This window comes from Saccostrea echinata, unplaced genomic scaffold (genome assembly GCF_033153115.1).
Source record: "Saccostrea echinata isolate AGI-Se365-2 ecotype Australia unplaced genomic scaffold, CSIRO_AGI_Sech_v1 ptg000025l, whole genome shotgun sequence".
NCBI classification, from domain to species: Eukaryota; Metazoa; Mollusca; class Bivalvia; order Ostreida; family Ostreidae; genus Saccostrea; species Saccostrea echinata.
The window spans coordinates 26,821,325-26,827,044 of record NW_026889774.1 but is presented as its reverse complement, the minus strand read 5'-3'; positions in this window follow the sequence as shown (position 1 = coordinate 26,827,044).

The window sequence follows — 5,720 nt, the reverse complement described above, 5'->3', positions numbered from 1 at the left end:
TGCAGATAAGAATTGAGAGTTCCTTTGTTTATTAATTAATGGTATCGTATGTAAGGGATACAAGACGAAGATGGTCTAATATGTAAGGTATGGGACTGGGACGAGGTGCGAAGCACTGAGACATATATTGTCAACAAATAAATGGAAGAAACTATAATTGCTTAGTGATAAACGTCGTCGAATAAGGAGACATAATCACTAGATCAGCTGTAATGGCACTTGCACCGTTAACAACACATATACTAGTATCACTGTACTATTCTGTGTGACTCTGGTTGGAAATGTAAACAGATGTAAACAGTCTGGTCTGACCGTCCTCTTGGTACTCATACTCGTGGATGACGTCACCTGTCACTGTGATGTGTCTCACCAGACGTCTGCTGTGTGAGTCTTACTTGTAACGATCTGATTTCTTGCCTCTCAAGGTGACCAGTTGTCCACCGTCCACTGTCTGACAGATTCCCCATGGTACCAGAGGATCTGTACAGATGACTATAGAGGCAGATCCTGATGGTGACAGACAACTGATGGAATTGTTACTATAATCAGTGAAATAAACATCACCATCATCAGTCACACATATTTTTCAATTTCTGTGCCTTCTTTTGAAACTTTTTCTATATATTTGAATTATCTTTAATTTAACGTTGGTCTTCACTGAACTATTTCCATATTGAAATGAGTTTATGTGAGTCACACCCATATCATCTATATCCAAAGTGTAGCTAACAGAAGACTCGAGAAAGTCATCATTGGTTTCACCTCTAATGTACCTCACAGAATGACCACAGTTTGTCATATGAACCTCCAATTCAGACAGCATTTTTGTCAGTTCTCTGTGGATGTCAATCAAGCCGTAATCTGACATGGTGCTGTTGTTCTCCTCTATGAATTCCACTGTGTCAACATTTCCTTTCTTTTTGTGAAAAAGGTGAAGATAACGAACAATGATCGATCAAAAAAAAATCTTCAAACAATACATATCTATGAACACTGCGTAAAATACGGACCCACGGAAATTCCAGAGGTGGGATCAGGTGCCTTGGAAGAGTAAGCATCCCCTGTTGATTAGTCACACCCGCTGGGAACCCTGTATTGATCAGATAGACGGAATATTCCGTAGTCAAAATTAGTATCTTATCAAAGTCCTAACAATTGATATGAAACACGTCAGCAAGAATACGACCCAATGACAGGTAATATTTGCTAAGAAGGTCATAAAACAAAGAGATATTAGGACACATCTCATAAAATAAAACAGAATTGATAGAATTTTCCGATATTATTTGGAATTTTTTTTTACTAATCATAAATGTATAAACTTTCAGAAAATTACAAGTTTCGTGATTAATTCATTAAAATTAATGATTATTTATATATGTGTTAGGGGTTCCACATTCCATGCTATTCACGCATGCGTACTTCTCATAAACAAAACAGCATGGTAAAAGAGGGTAGCACGGTAGGCCTGCTACCTAAACAAAGTAGACCAAGAAGAAAAAGAAACTGAAAATAGAACTTTAAAAAGCAAATTTCCTGACCAATTAAATTTTAGTGGGGGATTAATATAATCGTTTGACGAGGAAGAAACGGGATCTCAGCGACACTCACATGTTATCATTTCTCATATCTCTATCGCTTTTTTCAAGAAAAAATATGTATAACTCAACATAAAATACATCTATGATATATAAATTTTAATGGAACTGTCCTGAAATATTTTTGACGTTTTGCGATTCGTAGGATTAGATGGTTTTCCCTTCTTGGACCCCAATACACAAAACGTCAACATTTGTACTTTTAATTCTTTAAAATTCGTCTGAAAGCAGATTAAAATGTTCACGATTAATAATTTATCGGAAAAGTTGTAATATTTTGCTTTCAAAAATTGCTCTTACCTCATATTCGATTATAATTGTAAACTCTACAGTTCAGGCATGTACCATTCAGAATTCACGTGGGATAAATAAACAGATCTTACATTGCTCCGCTTTGTATAGTATGACCCTTGGATTTCTGGCAGATTCTAACTACTAGTACGTTAATTTTGTTTGACGAGAGAATATTCATGTTTCTCAAACTGTTGACACCAACTTTATACCTTATTTCTTAATGTATATTGGATAAATTTGCATGAAAAAAAAAAAAAACAGGTTTTGCAGCCGTACTGTCGCTTTGACGAAATGCTGACTTTAAACAATTTTGTTGAAATCCCTGTAACATCAATTTATCTGTCAGTAGTCTGCCTCGGTTTAAAAATTGATAGTGCTCAAAGCATGCTTTTGAGTATCGAATAAGTTGGGAGACGTAAACACCATATGCAGGTGATAGCGGAATATTACTACATAAATAAAGAAGGTTGACGATGGAAAAGCTGAAGTCATCACGTTTGTCATAAAATTTAGTTGCCCTTACCGTCTATAGTCAGTAAAACATCCATATATGAAACGGATGTGGCAAACTCTGCGGTGTCTTCTCTGGGATATATCGAGTCCATTTACGAATAGAAGTAACTATTGTAAATTGATAAAACGTCGTCGATATATTGAATGTTAAGTTAAAGGCCACAGCAACTGTCTTCTTCTCATGTACAAGTTTTTGAGAGAGAAAAAATCTGCTTCATAGTTTGTTGGAAGATATAATCTCCAAAAACTACGCAGATATATGTTAAGGAGGAACTCCAGCATCCTTTTAACATCAACTTCAGAGTACTTCTGTGAAGAATCAGAGAGATTTTTAACAAAGTAATTTTGTTGATGACCAATCAGGCCCGTAGGAAGCAATTTCAGTTTGGGGGGCACAGCCGGACATTTTCAGTTGAGGGGGTACTATCAACTACCAAAAATTCCTTGACAAGCAAAAAAAAAAAAAAAAAAAAAAAAAAAAAGGTCATCAGACGTTTTAAGTGAGGGGGCACAAGCATATAGCAGCTATGTTTTCTATAGTAATCTATATATCGGCAAAATTATTGGGGGGGCACCCCCCCCCCCCGGTTCCTACGGCCATGCCAATCACAAGATATGAAAATTCCCGAGTTCCATTTTAATTGAAAAAGCAGTTGTCCATGATATCAAAAAAGCCTAGTTTTTAATATATCGTTGGGAATGGCTGTATAAAGTGTTGAGAGTACATACACGTACGTTTCGTTGTTACTAACTTTTGAAAAAAATTGTGATTTTTAATTTAAATAAAAATAAATTAAATAAAAGTTCTTTGGAGTTTTTGAGAATCCACATTCATTTGATTTACACCACCGTGAACACCACTTCTAGAATATGCTGTAGCACAGTACGTCTGAAGTTTCTCCTTAACAGCAGTAATATTTTTGTGAGGAGTAAAGATAGGTGCTTGGTAGAACATTTGCTGAATCCGGAAATGAATCTTTGTAAGAATTTTTATGAAGTTTAGAAATCCAGTATAAGTAGGATGGATCGAAGTCACCTTCGTTGACTGGAATGTTATAAAAGTATTCAAGACTGAAATTTGATTTTGAAGAATGTCATCCTTAGAAACGGAACCGTGAGTACTGTAGATTCCTAAATATACGCTAGGAATAAATTATCGAGTAATTACGCGAGAAGCACCACTCGCGAAATAAAATTACTCAATTTTATTTTTATGGTGCTTTAAAGTATGTAAAATCTCTAGATAAATCACCCATTCGCAAATTATTTTTCTCGCGATTTGACGCCCTTTAGCCATTTCGCGATATTAAGTACTCGCGTAAAATAAGGAATCTACAGTATAAGTAGGGTTTCCAGATGTAGAATTAAAACCAATTTTTTTTTAAAATGCATTTATAATAATGAGCCTTACAAACAAAGACGATATTGTTATAAGACTTGTCTGCTGAATCCATTACATTTTGTTCATGTAATCTTTCTATTTTCTGATTAATCACATCTTGCGTTTGCGTCTTTGTTTAGTGCCAATATATTTATTTCCAAAAATGTGCATGTAATCAGTTCACAAAAGCAGTTTAGGTTAAAATTCTTTTGAGCTGTATTGTCGTCCCTGTAAAATGGCGCTAAAACTGTAACATTAATATGAGTATAGTCAGATAATTTCCCATGTCGACTTAATATATTACTCCTTTGAGCAAAATTCCTCCAGTAGAGTATCCTACCTACAGTCCAGATTTGTGTAGGAAAGTGAAATTGGAACGTTCACTTCATTCTCTGTCAGCAAGAACTTTAAGAAACTCCCTGTAAAGACTCAGAAGATAAATCCGGTGGTTAAAAATTTCAGTAGCGAGAACGTTACAGAACGATTTATACATCAGTTGGACGAAAGTCCTCTGTCAGTTTCTGTCCATGGCAGACTTCATACTACCAGCTGCAGAGGGAGACATAATCTCTATATAACCTGATGTTTTACTTGTAAAGTTCACGGACATCATTGTTACTGTTCTCTGTGACTCTGTATGGCATAGTAAACAGTCTGGTCTGAACGTCCTCCTGGTACTCATACTCATGGATGACGTCACCTGTCACTGTGATGTGTGACATAATTTGTAAAGATCTGATTCTTTATCTGTCAAGGTGACCAGTAGTCCACCGTCCACTGACTTACAAATTCCTAATGGTGTCAGTGGATCTGTACTGATGACTGTAGAGGCAGATCATGATGGTGACAGACAGCTGATGGACTTGTTTCCAACATCAATGAAATGAAAATTACTGTTATTTGTCACACATCTGTCATCATAAGGAAAGATACCGTTTTTTTCTAGGCCATAACTATTAAACGGTTGGTGATAGGACTTTCATATTTCACATTTGTATAAATTTCTTGTGACAAGACCTTTCTGTGGGTACCAAAATTTTGACCTCATGGCCTTTTACAAAAACATTCTGAACAGTTGGTGCTAGGGCTGCCATATTTCACATGCAATCCTTGTGACAAGACCTTTCTTTGGGTACCAACGTTTGACCTCCTGACCTTGTCCTGGGTTTGAAAGATTACTATTAACAAAATGGCTGTGTCGATTTCAGCATGTTTAATACTGCATCAAGTGTGAATAAAAATTTCTTCACAGAAAGCCAAATGCAATTTGCACAACCAAAAGATTTGCATCCCTATTGTTCATTTTAATTGTGCATTCTCCAAACAGCTAAGAGCACTTCATATACATGTATAAATATTTTATGTAATTTTTAGTAATCAAAGCCATCAAAAAACTGTGAAAAATAAGGAAAAAAAAGATATTTTGTGCAATTCTCAATAAAGTCTAATAGTAAATAAAATTGCAGACTTAATCAGCAGAACATTTTCTCCTTCTTATTTACATTGTAAAATGTTTTATGTATGCAAACTAACCAATACTCGCATTGTTGGATGATTAACTAGGTACTCATTGACAACACTAATATAAATACAGGAGATAACACTGAATAAAGTGAATGTCAAACTTTAATAGCGCTAGACATCATGCCTTTATTTTTACAAGTAATAAAAATTTGACAATGTTTTCACTTAAATTCAGTCAAAAAGAAAATTTATCTATCACATTCAAAGCAAATTGATAATGATATTTAATTAATATTAGTACATAAGATACATGATTTTTACATCTATGTGTTCAAATTTGGTTCCCTCTTCCCAACGTTTTATCATCTCATTTACATCAGAATCATATAACAGATTCAAAATAAACTGAACACAGAATTACATGAACATAATCATTGTTAAGCTTTTGACAGTTCAACACATCATCTATA